Source organism: Ascaphus truei, chromosome 16, assembly GCF_040206685.1.
Source record: "Ascaphus truei isolate aAscTru1 chromosome 16, aAscTru1.hap1, whole genome shotgun sequence".
NCBI lineage: Eukaryota > Metazoa > Chordata > Amphibia > Anura > Ascaphidae > Ascaphus > Ascaphus truei.
This window is the reverse complement of record NC_134498.1, coordinates 20,993,321-21,014,573: the sequence shown is the minus strand read 5'-3', so window position 1 is coordinate 21,014,573 and position 21,253 is coordinate 20,993,321. Positions and strand designations below refer to the sequence as shown.

Genomic DNA, 21,253 nt, shown 5'->3' with positions numbered 1-21,253 from the left:
GCACATGCCGCCAGCCTGTCAGGCGCACATTTAGTGCCGACACCGAGGCCGTAGCCTTAAAGAGACTGAGGTGCCTGTCAGCTATAGCAGGGGTGGCTGGGATTTGTAGTCACTGGGGCCTCCCCTTCTGATTGCCTGTGGATGCTTGGCATCCACACCCGAACTCCAACTCCCAGCAGGCAGCCAACAATCAATGACATCACTTCCGGTTATGCGCAGTCACTCACTTCCGTTTATATTTTCGTGACCATTTTCAGTTTTTTCCGTAAGATTTTTGTGGGTGGCACTGCCACGAAAGAAGTTTCACTTCAAAAAACAAAAGTACTGACAGTTCGTACCAGAACAAAGGAGAATCGGAGTCAGTTACTAGAAGATAAACGTCCAACATCTGTTTTTATTTTCATGGATATGAAATCAACCCAGAGTGATCTAAGCCCATTGATATGACTTTCTCAACCGGCGATGTCTATTAGAGAGGGAGGATTAACATATACTTTCATCTTTACATTTTAACAACCCGATGACAGGTACAGGCTTACAGGTAGGTAAAGATTATTATTCATTAGATGTGCTCTACACAGAACTCGGAGTTCATTTTCTCGCATACACATTCATTTAGGCATGGTTTTTAGCAGCTTATGTAGTTACTTCATGATTTCTGTGCAGAGTTTGCATTTAAGAATTATCATTGATGGGCAGGTAAGGGGATAAACGCAAGATGGTACTGTACATTAAAGGTCTCTGGGAGTGTTAGGGGAAGTACTGTAGATATATCTATTTTGGGAGAATATAAAGTTTCAAACGGATTGGCCATCCAAGTGGAACATTTTCCCCAATTAAGTGTGTGTGGGCCCCCCAGCATGGCAAAAGACACCCGCGGGCCCCAGAGTGTGGCAAAGAGCACCCACAGGCCCCATAGCATGGCAGAGAGCTCCCGCAGGCCCTAGTGTAGCAGAGGGCACCTGCAAGCCTGTAGAGTGGCAGAGGGCACCTCCAGTTCTGTGGAGTGGCAGAGGGCATCTGCAGGCACAGCATCAAGGCAGAGGGCATCCGCAGGCACAGCATCAAGGCAGAGGGCATCCGCAGGCACAGCATCAAGGCAGAGGTCATCCGCAGGCCACTCAGCTAAAGTGCTAAATTCAGTAATAGCCAATCCATTACATTTAATATTCAAGGACTCCATTTCCACAGGCTCAGTACCACGAGATTGGCATAAAGCAGATGTGGTGCCTATATTTATAAAGGGAGCTAGATCCCCACTGGGGAATTACAGACCTGTAAGACTAACACCAATTGTGGGGAAGCTACTTGAAGGTTTAATATGGGATAATATTCAGGAATACCTAATGGAAAACCAAATTATTAGTAATAATCAGCATGGATTTAGGTAGGCCGTGCCAAACGAACCTTATTAGTTTCTTTGAGGAGGTAAGTAGGAATTTAGACCAGGGTAATGCAGTTGATGTGGTCTACTTAGATTTTGGAAAGACTTTTGATACAGTTCCAAACGAGGTTGGTGTACAAAGTAAAGCAAATTAATCTGGGCAAAAATATTTGCACCTGGATTGAAAACTGGTTAAAGGATAGTATGTATATTAAACAAAAAACAAAAAAGTTGGACATCTTATTAGAAAGGAAAGGTATACAGGGATATAACTAATAAGTAAACATCTGGTTGCCAATTCTTGGTGTCAGGAAGGAATTTATGTTCCCCTTATGAGATATCATTGGATGATGTCACTGGGGTTTTTATTTGCCTTCCTCTGGATCAATATACTGTACAGTAAGTACGGATATAGGATAAGTATCTGTCATCTTACAACCCTCTTCAATCTCTCACCCCCTTTATTTTTCTCTCCATTCTCACACTCCCCCCTCTCATCCTCTCACTCCCCTTGTGTATTTCTCTACCCTCTCACTCTCCCCCCTGCCTCTCTTACACCCCTGCCTCTCGCCTCTCCCCACACTCTTGCACATCCACGTCTCCTCCATCCCACCCTATTAATCCCCCACCTCTCCGCACAGTCTTACACCTCTCCCCACGCTCTTACCCCCCCACACCTCTCCCACGCTCTTACCCCCCCACACCCCTCCCCAGACTCTTACACACACCCCCACCTCTTCCCACACTCTTACACACACACACACACCTCTCCCCACACTCTTACACACACACCCACCTCTCCCCACACTCTTACACCCCCCACACCTCTCCCCACACTCTTACACCCCCCCACACCTCTCCCCACACTCTTTCACATACCCCCACCCCTCGCAATTAAAGTTGAATATTTACCTTTCAAAGAACACGCGACACTCTGTAGACACAGCACATTGATGGAAGGTTTGCTCCTGTAAGGCCTTGGCAGTTAGGAAATGTGATTTCTGAGTTGTAGCTCATATTTAATGTAGATATAAAATGTATCCAAATTAGATTGTAAGCTCTTCGGAGCAGGGCCTCCTCTTCCTAAATGTTACTTTTATGTCTGAAGCATTAATTCCCATGATCTGTGGTTTTTATTATTTATATGATTGTCACATGTATTACTACTTTGACTCGCTATGTACATTAATGGCGCTATATAATTAAAGACAGACATACAGACATCCAAATAAACAAAACTATATATTCTTCTGCAGATCAGTATGAAGTATCAGCTGGTGGGTGACCGTTATGTGCAACGCGCCTTTATCTTCCCCTAGCCCACTTCAACTAGTTGTCTTTTCTTTCTCTCCCAGGGCAACGACAGTATATGTACCGGCCGGCGGTCCCACTAGCCGCCCCCTTTTTGTTACCCGCCAGTCAGTGGCAGGCCAAGCTCTAAGTGGGGCCTAAATATCCCACACACGGCGGGGGGGAAGGGGGAGAGAGGGGGAGGGCGGGGAGATGTATTCAATATTACATTCCCCAAGCAGAGCCGGGCACAAAAGCTAGTAACAATATATAAGATTTATATTATCATTATATTGCGTTTCTAAAAATATATTGTATTAAGAGTACAAGAAACAATCTTTATAAATATAAAACAACATATTCCACATTAATGTGTGTGTGTATATCTGTGTGTCTATATGTGGGAGTGTGGGAATATATATCGTTTGTGACCTCATTTTAAACATTCAGACTTATGTATGGTGAAAAATTAACACATTTACATCTACAGGAGAGATATGTTAAAGTTAGAAGTCCTCAAGCCCCCCCCCACCCCCCCAACAGAACAGGTTTTCAGGATATTCCAGCTTCAGCACAGGTGGCTCAATCAGTGGCTCAGTCAAAGACTGAGCCTTCGATTGAGCCACCTGTGCTGAAGCACGGACCGATTGAGCCACCTGTGCTGAAGTTGGGACTGATTGAGCCACCTGCACTGAAGCAGGGATATCCTGAAAACCTGACCTGTCGGGGGGCTTGAGGACTGGAGTTGAGCCCCCCTGTTCTAGTGGCTACTCAGTCCTTAGGCATGGCAGTGAGCAGGGGAGGATTGGGACCAAAAAGGGTGGCAGGGACTTTGTGGTTAACATTAAGTTCTTCATTATACAAATAATCCACCAACAAAAGAGTCTTCAAAAACAGCAATCGCAGCAATCAATCTCAGGAAACCAAAATGAAGCGTCACACATCAAGGGCCAACTCTGTCCCCAGGCGGTGACGTGATGAGGGCACAGAACCCCGTGAGGAACAGAGATACTTCTACGCAGTTGCCCCAAAATGTGGACTAAGTGATTCTATATGTTGAGATAAAGGGCCAATCTGCCACAAAGGTTTGCTATATGTCTTTAATGTAACACTCATACGAGTAGAATTAGAGAAATATGTTATGCAATTAAGTCCCTGACTCGAATGCACAGTGTAAAGGAGAATGTATTAAATGTGCCAAAAACTGTGAAGGAATTGAGAGAAACAGCAGTAAGGTTGCCGGGCGGCTTCTCCAAAAATACTGGACGCAATGGTGAAAGGTACAACGTCCTCAAGACACACACGTTCAAGAGATACACACTTCTCTCTTCACTCAATGCTGTTTCCTCCTCTCCTTGGCCCCACCCTCAGGCTTCTGACACCTCCTTCTGATTGGCTGCATTACCGAGCAGCAGCCAATCAGGATGAAGGAAGCTGCCTTGCCCCCTAGCAATAGTCCTGCTGTCTTCCTGCTCAGGGAAATCCAGTGGCCTCCCAAGCCGGTCAGGTCACTAAGTCCAGAGAGGTAATACCGGTATACACATACATGTCCATGGTAATATCGGTATATACATATGTAGCCCTGGCTGTTTTTGGGCTATCAGTCTGCCCTCCTCCTGGCAGTAATCCCTGGTAAGGACAGGTGCCAGGAGTATTCATGGGTTTTCCCCACACCTCTGCAGCTCAGTGAGTCATAGATGAGGTAGTGTAATCAGGCCTGGTGTCCAATCAGGGGCAAGGGGCTGGTTCCTGCTGGATCTGTACTTAAGGGGTTGTACTTCCTCAATTTAATCAGTTGCCTCTACCTTGAGAGAGGCTAGTCTACCCTTGATCAGTTGTGCAGGGCTCTGCCTACTGTGTGCCCTCCCTTAGGGGAGAGGTGAGAGACTGTTCCCCTTACTCTATCAGGGAGTAAGGGAAGAGCTGGGACTGCTCCTGGTGGCCTGTGGGTGGGAGTAAAGTTCCAGGGACATCCTGAGGGTGAAGGCCCTAATCTCAGGTATCCTGTGGTTGCTGTATATGCTGTGCAGTGTACAGGGAGAATAAAATGTTCCAGTTCATTATACCTCCTTGCCTAAGACTGAAATCTATCAGGGAGGAGAGTGAAGAGTTCTCTTGCAGGGATTTGGGGTCTGCACGAGATGGAGGCGCTATCACCATGAGTACGATTCAGTTATGCCCTAGAAGCCTGTTCTGATATCCCCTACCATCATGCGGGAGACTCAGGACAACTATAATCCAGCAGGTATGCACCACCCTACTCCATGTAACAGTATAGTTTTCCCAGTACTAGACCCTATCTGCGATTGGGGGGTGGGGGGGGAAGAACAGGGTTACACCATACATGCCCAGAGAGGTAATACCGAACACATACATGTCTAGAGAGGTAATACCGGTATATACATACATGTCTAGAGAGGTAATACGGTATACACATACATGTCCAGAGAGGTAATACCGGTATACACATACATGCCCAGAGAGGTAATACCGGTACATACATACAGAGAGGTATTACCTCTCATTTTTTACCAGTATGTCCAAATACAGGACAGTCCGGTTCAATACTGGACACCTGGCAACCCTAGATCATACAGCCCATATCAATACCAGGGGAAAGAAAATCCCCTATATGAACACAATTACAGTACATTCATTAATATCACTTCAGCGGCTGTTTTATTTAGAAACGGATCACTTTTACAATCTACAGAGAGCTTGATGGATGATCCCATCCCCCGTTCAAAGCGGCTGCAGAAACAGCAATTTCCGCAAGCCGTAGAATTGATCAAATAAATGCTGGGCTTTGGCTGCACAGATCCCATGAGATGGGCAGGACATGACACTGCTTGTTACAACTAGTGGGGGGAATATATACAGACTGACACCTCACATGCATTAGATAATCCTTAAGGAATAACACCAGGTTTGGAGAGAAATGTATTCGGTCTGTACACTGGATAGTATCACGCCTCTCTAAAATGAAGTGGCATTTTTTTTTTTACTTATTTATAAAATCATCAAATGAGTATAAGCCATCAGCAGAATATCGCCAGACAGTGAAATGGGGTGTGCGTCCTATTTATAATCCCAGTATTCATTGAATCTAGCAATTTTAGAAGACAGTGTAAATTCGCATTATTATTTTTCTTAATTGATTAAGTGGCCAGAAATTGATTTCAGAACAATGTCTCAGCAAAGCCACAGAAAGAAAGTTATGATGGTAAAGATAATGAAATCGTGATTGCATACTGATAACATACTGAAAAATAGGCTAGTATTTGATTGGATGCATAAGTGATTTGTCCAACACTGTGTTGAGCATTTGTTAATTTCTCCAAAACGGACTTTTTTTGGCTTAAAAACCTAAAATGCCTAAACAGAGTCCTGGTAATTACAAACATCACTGCGACTCTTGGATCTGACAGCGTAATTACATCTTAAAGTAGATAATAATTTGGGGAGAAGCCTATGTACGATACATGATTATATATTTTATATTATTACCCCAGCTTACAGCAGGGATGTTAAAGTGACAATTTGGTAAATGGCCAGCTTGACTACACAATTAGTGGCCAGCCTTGTGAAACCTATAAAATATCTATTCTTTCCCAACCTTTAATCTGCGCCTGGGATTGTTACAGATCAGACAGAATCACTGTAAATCAGTAGAGCCAGCAGACCTGCTCCAGTGGTTGCAGCCTTTTAAGAACCGCAGAACACTTTCAAAATGGCGTCTGCCTCCCCAGATACCCAGCCTGCTTATCGTGTATCTAAAAATACTATTGCTGCAGCAGACGGCATACACTTTTTTTTTTTTGCAATATTCATTCTCTCGTTTCTATTATTCATGTGGGGTTATAGTATGTCAGAGACGCAATACAAACATAAAAAGACGGGCACGGTAATTCAGTTTAAGAAGTGTGACACAACGAGAACAAAATTGATGTGATGATTTTAATCATTCATGTATAAATGTACTTTGCTTCAGCTATTGCCAGCGTGTGTAAAAGAAACTCTGGCAGGTTTAAGGCTGCATAAACCTCCCGGCTTCACATGTATTAGGCTGCGTCCCCCGTGTGGCGCTCATGCTTGAGTGGTGACGTCACCAACTCTACAAGCATAAGCGTTCGGGTGTCCAGCAACTTTTTCTGTCAGCGCGAGCAGGGGGGGGGGGACGTTGCCAAAACACTGACTGGCACTGATTGGCTGAGGAGGTCATGTGACCCCTCAGCGTGCCTGAAAGTCAATTTAATTTGTCTCGGCAAGCACCTGTTCAGCCTCCAAATATAACTCATTTTTATTGGTCCAAAACCAAAAACTGAAATACATAAAGCACTTTCTAATGTGTATTTTACTGAGATGTCCCTATCCTACCTCAATAGCTGCAGAGAAGGGCGTGTGTGTGTGTGTGTGTGTGTGTGTATGTGTATGTATGTATGTATGTATGTATGTATGTATGTATGTATGTATATATATATATATATATATATATATATATATATGTGTGTGTGTGTGTGTATATAGTCCTCAGCGTTTTACAAGAGAGACAATACAAGGAATTACAAGTGCAACTAACGGAATCAGGAATGGAAATCCCTGTCCCACAGAGCTTGCAATCTAAGTGGCATATTGTACAAAAGCAAGTGTGAGTTACCCATCTACAATGAATAAATATAGCATCATTAAAAAAAATTCTATTTAGCAATTCCTGCACTGTGAGGTCTGTGTACGATGTTTATATAAGCTTGGAACAAAATATAACAATGTAAAGCAACTGTAATCCTGTCTCTCCCATGAACAGTCATATCATAGCAAACAGATTCCACCAAGTTATCCCTGGAGTTCTTTGATAATTTCCTCTCATCAGGCAGAGGAATGCAGAAGCAAGCAGCAGAAAACAATGGCGGACCACCTGAAGATTGCCCTGACGTTCAGTAGAGGAATGCAGCTTGGGAGAATCGTTTCTGGAAGTGACAAAAAGGGCTGTTCAAGGATGAAGCAGGAAACACATGGATAGGGCAATGCCAGATATTTCCTGCGATAGCCATCTAGAAGACCCTCTACCAGGATATGATCTGGTTTCTCCCACTACAGATGCTTCAAGACATGCTGGCCTCCTCCTTTATTGCATCCTTAGAAGATATGTATATGCGATTGACTCAGTGAAAAATGGTCGTTTCATAGATGACGTGTACAGGAACTCAAATACTTACACACTGCAGCTTAAAATAGTTTCATTTGCTAAAACTCTAGAAGGATGCTGTATTTATTACTACAACCAGGGAAGTGGACCTAAGAATTGCCATCCCGGGAGACAAAATCCATAAAATATTGTGACACGCCAAAGTAAGGACCCCACAAGGTGTTGAGGTCTTCAGGGTATTGTAAGTGATGCCATTAATTATTGAGAAGATACCGGTTTATTCTTGGAAACTCAGGGCTATATTAATGAAGTAGTCTTTTGCTATTCGACACCTTCCGTGGCTGGAGAACACAGAGCTCACTGAACGCGATATGGACAGTAAGGTGTCTCCAGAGTCCAAAGGTGCCTTAGGGAAGAAGACTGCGTTGTAATGATGGTCCTCCGTGTATAAACACTGAAAAATAGAACTGGTCCAATAAAGGGCAACTAAAAAGTGCAGAGTATTCGCTAAGGCCAGGTCCATACAGCCTCTGCCCGCTCAGAGGCATGTTTGTCCGTGACGTCACCCGCGTGAAGCGAGTGCATTTTTCAGACATGGTAGACGCACCATCGGGGGGCGTGTCTAAGGGCGTGTCTGTGACGTCACGGAGCTGGTTCGCCCTCATTGGGCGAATCGCTCATGTGACCTGCCTGTCGCGCCGAGAAATCAGTTTCAATTGATTCCTCGCGCAATGCACACCTCCTCCTGCTGTCGTGGGTGCCCGCGTGGTCTATGGGCGCGATCAATGCCTTAAAGCAATGTGATCCCGCCACGCACGACAATGAAATGCCTCAACTTGAAGAAAAGCTGATAACACATACACACAAGGGAAAAAGGAAAAGTGCATCTTATGCCCATAGACCAAAAAACCTCAATAAAGGTGGGAAATAGATATAATTAATGTAACGCAGTAAGAAATCCTGAACGTTAGCAAATGGACAGGGAGAACAACTCAAGTCCTATGCCTTAGTATAAAATAAGGAAAATTAACGAACTGGAGACTAAGTTGTTCTTACCCACAATATAAATATAAATATATATATATATATATATATATATATCACATTGAGGGATTTGTAGATAGGCGTTCAGCTTCTAACTAAGCAAGGGTACTATAGCCATACAAATATGGATCAATATATTATTAATCTATATTAAAGTATCAAGTGCCCCTACGATTTCAAGCATGCTTGGATATTAGAACGTTGTCGGGCACCACCACCCGTCCTCTGGCTTCGGGCCTGATAAGTGGCAAGAAGCCACTTCTGTGTTTTCAGCAGCTAGGAATCATACCATTTTCAGGGGTGCTCAACTCCAGTGCTCAAGTCCCCCCAACAAGTCACGTTTTCCGGATATCCCAATTTCAGCACAGGTGGCCTCTGATTGAGCCGCCTATGCTGAAGCTGGGCCAGTGAACGGTTCCACTTAACAGGAGGAAGTTACTTTAATATGTAGTCATTTGAACTGCAACTTTTTAATTACAATTGTACACCAGGTTGTCAGGTAAATGGGAATGTATTCCATGGATTTGTGCACCTACTACTAGGCAAGATTATATGCTGAAGATGTGTGTAGAGATAAAAAAAAAAACCCCACAGTTCCCCTGCTACATCTACAAGCCTCTGAAAAGTTACCTTTCGGGGTTATAAAAGTAAAAGCAGATCATGATTGCGAGTCTGTAGGCTGCCATTAACAAACAAGGAGCTTCCACTGTGGTGTGAGTGGGTTAATTTGGGATTGAAATCATAAGCGAGCGTGTGCGTGTCTGGGGAGACTCCTTTGAGATACATTTGCCAAGAAAACAGACACATAGCATGATTCATTAAGTGGGGAAAGCACTGTTGCATGTACAAGTGCCATTCTAGTGAATCTAGTCAAATGAGCTTTCATGTTGCGGAAAGAGACATCCATCTACTTCATGAGTGGACATCTCCTGTGACCAAGAAAAAGCGCTCTGCACTTCCAGTGAACTTCGGTCACTGAGAATGTGTATACACTGGGACACAGCACATTGCCATTGGAAGTTCTCTGCAGATGAGGACACTCTTTAATTCTCCGTGTGTTTTATATTGTCTGTGAGTTGGCTTCTTTGGTGCAGTACTTGGTGCTACATAAAATGTATATGCACGATAATAAAATTAGTATGAAATATTGAAACTTACTGTAATGATACATCAATGAAGTGTAAAAACATATACAGCTCAACCCCCTGTGCTTGGGGTTCAAAGAATCACATTGCGTTATAAGCGGATCGCGTTAGAAATAATGTACCATTGTATGCATTGTACAATAAAGTATTTAAGATACCAATAATCGTGTTGTAAAGTATTAATAAATACGAAAATTGTGAGCCACGCTTGCATCGTGTTATAAGCGGATTCGCATTGTAACAGATCTCGTTATAACGGGGTTGAGCTGTATATTCAAATATTTGAGCTAGCAGCAGCCATCACCCAGTAACCCCACGCCAAGCCGCACCCCAGAACACATAGTTACATAGTACATAGGAAAAAAGACATGCGTCCATCAAATTCAACCTATGCTAAATGTCGACAACAGATACTTGATCCCAGGGGATTGCAAACTTTTTGAGCTGCGCCCCCCTGCCAGCTCCCCCTCGCTCTCGCACTCCCCCTTCGCTTGTGTGTGGTGTCAAATGACGCCGCGGGGTCATAGCAACACGTCACTGCGTCTGAATAAAGGTAAGTTTTATTGTTGCAGAGGCCTCACACGATCCCCCTGGCATTTAATTTAAATGCCTCGGGGAAGAGCGCGGGGCCTCTGCAACCCCCCCCAAAAAAAAACAGTGCCTCACACTTTGTGCACCACTGCTTTATCCTATGTCTATACTTACAGTATATTGACCCAGAGGAAGGCAAACAAAAAAAACCCCAGTGACATATCATCCAATAATATCTCATAAGAGGAAAAATAAATTCCTCCCTGACTCCAAGAATTGGCAATCAGATTTCTCCCTGGATCAACATCCTTCCCATGTTTACTTATTTGGTATATCCCTGTATACCTTTCCTTTCTAAAAAGATGCCCAATCTTTTTTTTTTAACAAGTCTCTTGTATCTACCATCACAGTCTCCATGGGTAATGAATTCCACATTTTAACTGCCCTTACTGTAAAGAACCCTTTCCTTTGTTGCTGGTGAAATTTCCTTTCCTCCAACCTTAAGAGATGGCCCCGAGTCCTTTGTACTGCCTGTGGGATGAATAGTTTTTTTTTTATAGCTCCTTGTACTGTCCTTGAATAAATTTGTATATAGTTATCATATCCCCTCTTAGACGCCTCTTTTCTAATGTAAATAAATCTAATTTAGCTAGCCTCGCCTCATAAATTAGATTGTCTATCCCCTTTATTAATTTGGTGGCTCTTCTCTGCACTCTCTCTAGTTCCATAATGTCTTTTTTTAGGTTTGGTACCTAAAATTGAACTCCATATTCAAGGTGTGGTCTTACTAATTCTTTGTAAAGGGGCATAATTATGTCTACTTCCCTTCCATCCATTGCCCGTTTGATGCAAGATAAGATCTTATTTGCCTTTGCAGCTACTGCATGACTTTGGGCATTATTGCTAAGCCTGCTGTCTACCAGCACTCCTAAATCCTTCCCAGTCAAGGATTCCCCTAATTTATCCCCATTTAATTTGCAAATCACCTGCTAATTCTTGCTTCCCAAATGCATAATCATATATTTATCTGTATTGAACCTCATCTGCCATTTACCTGCCCACGTTTCCAGTCTCTCCAAGTCCTTCTGAAGAGAAATTTCATCCTGCTCTGATTCTATTACCTTACACAATTTAGTGTCATCACCAAAGCTGGAGACTTTTCTCTCAATGCCAGCCTCAATGTCATTAATAAACAAGTTAAAAAGCAGGGGTCCCAGTATCGATCCTTGAGGTACTCCACTCACGACTTTAGCCCAACCTGAAAAAGTTGCATTTATGACAACTGTCTAGTGTCTATACTCCAACCAGTTTTCAATCCAGGTGCATATATTTTTACTGAGTCTGATTTGCTTTATTTTGTACACCAACCTCGTGTGGAACCGTATCAATAGCCTTTGCAAAATATAAGTAGACCACATCAACTGCATTACCCTGGTCTAAATTCCTACTTACTTAATTCCTCAAAGAAACTAATAAGGTTAGTTTGGCACGACATATCCTTCATAAATTCATGCTACTATTATTTTCCCCATTAGGTATTCCTGAATATTATCCCGTAATAAACCTTCAACTAGCTTCCCCACTATTGAAGTCAGGCTTAAAGGTCTGTAATTTCCCGGTTGTGATCTAGCTCCCTTTTAAATATAGGCACCACATCTGCTTTACGCCAATCTTGTGGTACTGAGCCTGTGGAAATTGAGTGCTTGAATATTAAATATAATGGTTTTGCTATTACTGAGCTTAACTCCTTGAGAACTCTTGGATGTATGCCATCGGGGCCAGGTGCCTTATTTACTTTAATTTTATCAAGTCGCTTATGAACTTCTTCCTCAGTTAACCAATTGCTCATTAATATGGAGGTTGTGGCTTCCTCCTGCGGCACTACTATTGAAATTGATTTTTCCCTGGTAAACACAGAGGCAAAGAATTTGTTTAATATCTCTGCTTTTTCCTTATCTCCAATAATCTGCCTACCCATCTCACACTGAAAGGGTCCTATATTTTATTTTCTGATTTTTTGGTTATTAAGGTACTTAAATAACTTCTTAGAGTTGACCTTACTTTCTATTGCAATCCTTTTTTCATTATCTATTTTCGCGAATTTAATTGCCCTTTTGCAATTTGTGATACATTCCTTATAATTCTGATACGATGCCTCTGTCCCTTCTGACTTAAAGAATCTAAACGCCTTCCTCTTCTTGTCCATTTCCTCCCCTACCTGTTTATTTAGCCACACTGGTTTTGACTTATTTCTTTATACTTATTACCCAAGGGAATACACTGAGAAGTGTGCTTTTCTAACAATGTTTTAAAGACTGACCATTTATCTTCTACATTTTTCCCTGAAAAAACATCATCTCAATGTATAAGTTGTAGATTAGCCCTCAGTTTATTTAAAAAAAAAAATGAAATGTAAAACACCATGGCTTTAGTCCCGAGGCTGCACCCCGGTTTATTCTCTGTCCTTATGGCAAAACAAATATTTGTTTAGTTTCAAAGGTACAGAACATTGCGGGAGGCGAACGCGACCATTGGAAACTGTGCCGCGAATATCCGCGCCTGAGGAGAAACATCACATTCTCAGCAAAGTCAAATGACCATGAAAAATGTGCCCATCTCTGCTTATACTGCACCGACACACTTTATTCGAGCAAATACCCGGTATGTACCTGGCAGATACCTGGAATGCGCCGCTCCTCACCTCTGACAAGCCCCGTTGCGTTTGCCTTCCCAGCCTGGGTTCATGCCTGGCTGATGGGCGGCTGATCTTTTAAATGATAATGATTAGGATTTAATAGGCTGCAATGCTTCGTGTGTCTACCAGATGGCATAAATTCATGAATTGTAATGCAGTATATATATATGTACTGTGCAGTATTGCAGCCAACGGGAATAAAATGCTTCAATCCCTGCCGGAAAATAACTCAATGCACTCGGGCAGAAAACAGTCACAAACCTCAATACACCCGGGTATACCCGAATTCGTGGGACTAGCCGAGCTCGAATAAAGTGTGTCGCCAGTGTAATGCATGGCCTTGGGACGTAAATCACTGCGAGTGAAACTGCGCCAACCTACAGATGCAGCCAGAGTTACTGCCCTTGTGCACGCGAGAAGCCAAGTCTAAATCCCCGGCAATTATTTGCGTTTTGCGGATCGGAAGCAGTGACCGCGACTGGAAAAAGATGGAGTTTTAGCGTTAGCCGTAGTACTCTGCAGTAATGATAGGTGGCGCTAGTGTGCAAGTGTGTGTCTAATGTAAATGCAATGTAACCCATCCCTTATTCCCATTCATTTCATATGATATATCTCATTTATTTCAATGTAACCCACCACTTCTTCCCCCCCAAACTGCTATTGTTTGCCTTAATGCTTTTTATTTTTGTCTAATTTATTACTACATCTCCATTTTGCATCATATTATGCAATATTGTGCCTTGTAATTGCATTAACTTAGCGGAAACTCCAGATTACACAAATACATAGATAAAAAGTCATAATAATAGACTGGCTACTCCCAGTCATACGGAAAAGCATTTGGCAAGCTGGTCACCTCAAATTTTAGTTCCCTCTTAGATTTTAGTTCTCTCTTATGAGGACAAAACAGCTGGTGACTTGAACCTACCAAAATAGATCTGAGAAAATAAAACGCAGAAACACAGATACAAAAAAAAATACTGCAGAATTCAAATATAAACATGTGATGCATGATAACATATCACAGAAGTGCTCACCTCATACAAGTAAATAACTTCATTTAAATGTGGGACCTTCCATTTTGTTTCTGTGACCAAATCTAGATTGCTCCATCCAACTATCCTCCCACAGGAAGATAGGGATTGGTATGAGACTGCAGCGTCCAGGAAAAAAGCACCCTCAGCTCACCAGGTATGAAATGAATAAAAACGTTTATTTAACTACATAAAAATGAAAAAAAGACAAACAAAATACTATCCTCCCAACCTGAAAATGATGGAAAACAGAAAACAATCAGCAAAGATTAAAACATCAATTTCTGGATACACAATGCATAGGGTTAGTGTTAGTTTGTGCTGATACTGATAGATTAGTGGTAGTTTGGGGTCTACTCATTAAACTCTCAAAATGTGTAGGTTACATTGGTCCTCTCCTCAATTGCTCTCTTGCTATCTCTCGCAAAAGGCCTTTCTCGCCTGCCCCAGGGAGGGGAGATTTCTGTATGTCAGTTTCCAGCACAACCAGGCAAAAAGTGCAAGAAAATGAGACGTCAAACCATTAGTTTTTTAATGCATAAATAATTTTCATGAATGACCTTCTGTGTGTTAAAAATTAGTGTAAGTTTTTCCTTTTAAAATGATTGTAGCAAACGGCCACATGACAAACATTTATAAAGAGACAAAATTGTGCATTCTACAGATTCTACAGTATGCTCATCCCTGACTGATTGAGCCATCTGTACTGTGCAGGGATACCCCTAATACCTGGCCTTTTGGTGGCCCTTGAGGGCTGGATTTGGTCAACCCTGCAGTAGTGCATCAAAGATGGAGAAAGACACAGTGCATCTAATCTGCTCATAACATCACAAAGTAACACTATGTACTAATGTTTATGATATGTAACACCCCTCGAAAGGGTTACTAGCATGGTTAACGTGTACCATGCCACACCCTGCATTGCCATGTAATCATGGAGTGTATATAAGGGTTTGAGAAGGTTAGGTTCCAGGAGGACAAGAGGAGAGGAGCCTCTTAAGATTAAGGCAGTCCAACATAAGATTCAAAGTATGAAAACGATATGCCACAGAGGGCCTTAGTAACGAGGACTACTGGGTGTCGGCGGATCGGCTCTAACCGCGGATCTGTACAAACAGTCCTCTCCAGTCCCTCTGCACGGAAGTGGCAGTTTCCACACAGACCAAAAGTATTGGGGTCACTTGGCTTCCCAATAGGCTTCCCAATAGGCTTCCATTACCGGGATAATACAGAGGGTAATCCCGAGTGGAAAAGGAGGGAGGCCCGGGCCTCAGAACATTTAAGCAACTAAGATATATACTTCCGAGTGATAAGTGGGGTCACTCATGGAAGCACAGAATGCATCGATAACGAGAGAAACAGTACGACGTTGTATAAACTGTGGTGTGTGGTCCCCGTGCCTGGGGACCTGAATGACTGTTGTATGACAAAAGTTCCAGACGCCCATTATTCCACAACCCTGCTACCTTATCGCCCAACCGTCTGACTCCAGCTCGAGTAAAGGTAACCCATGCGGAGTAACACACCAAGGTAATCTCCCTAGAAGCCGGGCAGGGTTTAATGTATCAAAGGGTTAATCACTTCATTTCAGAGTTACCTATACCTTGTCACTCTGCTGTATAGTCTTTGCCTCATCAGTGAAAGATGTATATAGTGTTGCTAAAAGTTCAAAATTGTATCAATTTATTTGGATGAAATATGAATAGTTTTCTGTTGTCTGCAGTTTTCTTCTTGGCTTGAGAGCAAGATGACAAAAGAACAAAAAATCTGGCAGAATCAACTTCCCAACGAATGTATGGGAGATGGAGTACAGAAAGAGAACAATCACTCAGAAGGTCATACAAGGAAAAATAATGTAAATGATGAAGTATATACATTCTGGCACAGGGTGTGAAAAAAGACAGTGACAACCTCAATAGGATATACACAATACAGGCATACCCCACATTAACGTACGCAATGGGACCAGAGCATGTACGTAAAGTGAAAATGTACTTAAAGTGAAGCACTACCTTTTCCACTTATCGATACATGTACTGTACTGCAATCGTCATTTATGTGCATAACTGATGTAAATAACGCATTTGTAACAGGCTCTATAGTCTCCCCGCTTGCGCACAGCTTCGGTACAGGTAGGGAGCCGGTATTGCTGTTCAGGACGTGCTGACAGGCGCATGCGTGAGCTGCTGTTTGCCTATTGGATGATATGTCCTTACTCGCGAGTGTACTTAAAGTGAGTGTCCTTAAACCGGGGTGTGCCTGTAATAGGCAAAATGAGAACACACAAACAGGCAGAAATACAAGTGTGTGTCCCCTTCAATGAATGCGAACCACCAACATACTAAATGGGTGAAGTCCACCTCCAGTTAGATATCCAACTCGTATCCCAGAGCTGTAAATGACTTGGGCCCTCGGCCTTCCTGAGAAAGCTTTTGCACCTAGAAAAAATTCAAGTACCATAGATCAAATAATCATACATGTAATCCTCACCTCGTTGATACTAAGGATTTTGGGCTTATGTCTTCACCATTTTTGGTCTGTAGAGCCAGCGAACAGGATAAACTTTTTTAATCCTGTAACCGGGATATTGGCCTCCAAAATGTGCATACTGTAAGTGGCTCTAAATCCTCATATCTTAGAGATTTCAATAGTAAATAAGGAACATGATGTTACCTTAATAAATAGTCTACTATAAAGTAACACACAGAGTGAGCATATTATTAATACATTGGGAAGTGCCTGGAAACTCTTAATGTAAGGCAGGTATGTTCCAACAATTTAGAAGGTCCCAAATAATTATTTCATTTGCCAAACTAGAATTGTTGACAGATTAGTCATGATCCCTTAATTCCTACCTTACACTTTATTTCCAATGATAGAATCATTGATGATTTCAGAACTGAACACATTGAACATACATCGCATGTCATAATTGGTTAGTTAGATACAATAATGTATCCTCTTATCAGATTAAACGAAACCGTTATGCTTACATAACTATACTGGGTGCATGCTGGAGTGTAAAAAGCTGAGAATGAGATTTATCGTGTGAGTTTGCCCACCTGATAACTTATCGCTTGACAATGACTGAAACACAAAAGAATGACAGCAGTAAAGTAATCAAAATGTGTAATAATAATAATACAAAAAAAACATACATTTTATTTCTGTCTTATATTACATAGATCTTCTGCTGGGGATATAAAATAAACCTTGAAATTAGAAACATTAGTTTAAGAGCACATACACCAGTAAATATTCTAGACCAGGGGTGGCCAACTCCAGTCCTGAAGGGCCTCATCAGGTCAGGTTTTAAGGATATCCCTGCTTCATCACAGGTAGCTCAGTCATGATGGCTGAGCCACTGGTTGATCCACCTGTGCTGAAGCAGGGCTATCCCCAATACATGGCCTGTTGGTGGCCCTTGAGGACTGGAGTTGGCCACTTGTGTTCTAGAACAAGACCGTACATGCAGTTGTTCTAATATATGAGGACAATGTAATGTGCACAAGTCTGCATGAACTTCTCCAGAACTACAAAAACACAATACCGGATAGACTTTTTTTTTTTTAAAGGTCCCCTTTAACTTAAGTTTTTCAAGCGCTGTACACAGACTGGCCCCTTTTTATACTGTAATATAAGGGGACGTTTATAGATTGTAAAGATTGCAATGCTTGATGAAGAAACAGTGAAGATATATATATATATATATATATATATATATATATATATATATATATATATATATATATATATATATAACGTGAGTGCAAATCTCCATACCAATGACTATATTTTTCTAAGAGTTTTTTTGCACCGCTTTACATGTCAATTGCCCTGACTTTAGCTGAAAGTTTTGGGATTTAATTTCTATACAGCTTATTTTTATGTCTGTATTTGAGTTCATTTCCAATGGAAGAATTTGCAGACTTTGCAGGGATTTTTTCTACTTTATTAGACACTGCCAGTTTTAGCGACGCTGAGATAGCTAACATCCGTTATACGGAGTCATTTGAATCTGTCTTAGGACCTGACAAAACAGTGGATATTTATAACGACTTTATTGAAGTGAAACTTCTTTAGTGGCACCTATTCTGATGGGGTAAAACGGGAGAGATGGGGGACAAATGTGAAACGGAAGTGACGTCACGGCTCCCCCCCTTCCCCCCCCCCCCCTGCGTCTACTGTGACATGCGGCGGCGGCGGCGGCGATAGCCGCCGGCACTGCTCCTAGCAGCCGCTGCTCCCCCACACACACCCGCTGTGACATGCTGCCCACACACCTGCTGTGACATGCGGCGGCGATAGCCGCCGCGGCCGCTCCTAACGGCCACTGCCATGGGTAAAGCAAGATGACTGCCGCAGAGCTTCCGGTGCTGCGGGTGTAATAAGATGGCGGAAGCCCCGCAAGTACTCCGGCTGAGAGAGGAGGAGGAGCCGCTGCTCAGCCTCTCTCCTCCCTCTTCCCTACCTCCGCTTCCCTGTGTCCCGCTGACTAAAGGGTGCCGCTCTCCTCACACGGCCAGTCGCTGCGCCGCTCCTAACGGCCGCCGGTCCCAGCTGCCATGCCGCGCATGCGCAGTTGTGATGGCGCCGCTGACGGACGCCACACATGCGCAGAAGCGGCAGGCAGCGGTGCCATTCCCCCCAAACGTGCACTGCCATGCCGCGCATGCGCTGTTCCCCGCGCCCGCTGACATGCCGCGCATGCGGTAGTCATGGTGACGCTCACGGACGCCACATGCCTGCCTCCTGCTGCTAGCTCATCTCCGGGCCGGTCACCGACCCCCTGCCCGGCGGGATGTCTGTCGGACATGGAGACCCGCGCCCTGCTGGATATCTGGGGGGAGGCGGACGTGCAGGGATCCTGCCAGACCTGAGTCCCGGGATCCTGCTTCTCCCCCTGGACCCCCGTGCAGGGGAGGTGAGCAGGCGGAGGAGACCTAGGAGCTGAGGGGGGCATGCGCAGATGTGACCGCCGGGTACCTCAGGCCAGGAGAGGGCGGCGGCGGCAGCAGCAGCTGCGAGGAGGAGCCATGCGCGCCCCCGTTAGGTGAGGGAGACCCCCAATAATGTCCTGCTTTGGTAACGGGAGGGGGGGGTAACGGGACCACGTGTCGCCGGGGGGGGGGGGGGCTGGGAGTCCGCAGCTCCGTGTCCGCAGCTAAGCCGGGGGTAGTGGGAATCGGGAGGAGGGGGGTAACGGGACCACCATGTCGCCGGGGGGGGGGGGGGGCTGGGAGTCCGCAGCTCCGTGTCCGCAGCTCCGCCTGGGGGAGGGGTGGGGGGCACAACACAGAGAGACATTCACACAACACACAGAGAGAGAGACACACACTGACTGACACACACACACAAACACACTGACTGACACACACACACACACTGACTGACACACTCACACACTGACTCACACTCACACACTGACTCACACTCACACACTGACTCACACACGCGCACACACACACTGACTGGCATACGCACACACGCACACACACACTGACTGACACATGCACACACACACACTGACTGACACACGCACACACACACTGACACATGCGCACACACGCTGACTGACACACGCACACACACGCTGACTGACACACGCGCACACACGCTGACAGACACACGCGCACACACGCTGACTGAAACACGCGCACACACTGACTGAAACACGCGCACACACGCTGACTGACACACACGCACACACGCTGACTGACACACACACTGACACAAACACGAACACACACTGACTGGCACACACGCTGACTGACACACACGCACGCTGACCGACACAGAGAGACATTCACACAACACAGAGAGAGACATACACTGACTCACACACACACACACACACACACACACACACACACACACACTGACTGACACACACACACGCACACACTGACTGACACACACACACGCACACACTGACTGACACACGCACACACTGACTGACACACACACACGCACACACTGACTGACACATGCACACACTGACTGACACACATGCACACACTGACTGACACACATGCACACACTGACTGACACACACGCACATACATACTCACTGATTGACATACACTGACTGACACATGTGTGCCGAGCACGCGCGTTATAAGTCAATTTCTGCGACAAAAGTCAAAGAAGTTTCACTTACTATGCGCGTGCACAGCACACACAGCTTTTTTTAAACTCAAGAAACGAGAAGTAGATTTCTTTCTTCATGGTGTGACATTATCACACTATATTGTGAATAAGTGAATATAAGGCGCTAACAATTTAAATATATACAATAGTGATACGTGCAAGTGCAATAAAAAATAATATTAGTGCTCAAATAATAAACCCTGCTCAAACCCTCTGGTAGAACCTGTTTCCAGGGTTCCAAGTAGAAAGATGTATTTCAAACAATCCAGGAGGAGCAAAATATAGGGAAATAAAAACAGAAAACAGTGCAAATTTAAGTGCAGACGTTGAGACTCTGATGAAATAATAATGACAATATCTTGGCTCTGCCGGTCTATCTACTTACAAGATGTAAGTGGTAAGTATGCAGTTGGCAGATTGGGCTGCCACCCCAGGTAGTAGCTGTATATTGTGGATATCCCTCCAGGCTTATCTCGTCAGGGTTACCATGGTGTACATATGGGAGGAAACAAAGCTACATAGCGCGATCTGTCTTTCCAAAAACTTTATAAAATGAATATGAGCATATAAAATGTGCACTTACAATGTGCCAGAATTAAAAATGCATTTATCACAATCACAGTGATTCTAGGGGGTTTTATCCGATCTCACCGCCTCCTCTCTGGCTCTGGATTTCAGCCGTCTGCAACCTGGAACGCTCAGCTCCGTTTCTCCTCCGGCGCGTGTGACGTCACTGCTCAGTGGAAGGTACAGCTACGGATCCCTCACTAGACCAAAACACCACTCTACGCGTTTCGCCCAGCTCAGCAAGCTGTCAATGGCTTCGTCAGGAGT

The 21,253-nt window shown here is 43.9% G+C and overlaps 1 long non-coding RNA gene across 1 annotated transcript; it reads left to right on the top strand.

Moving 5' to 3' along the window:
* The first annotated feature begins 244 nt into the window (after nt 1–244).
* On the top strand, nt 245–17,117 carry LOC142467677 (uncharacterized). Its single transcript, XR_012788472.1, has 3 exons — nt 245–541; nt 14,339–14,426; nt 15,993–17,117. It is a non-coding gene; the product is annotated as an uncharacterized LOC142467677 (long non-coding RNA).
* The last annotated feature ends 4,136 nt before the right edge of the window (nt 17,118–21,253 follow it).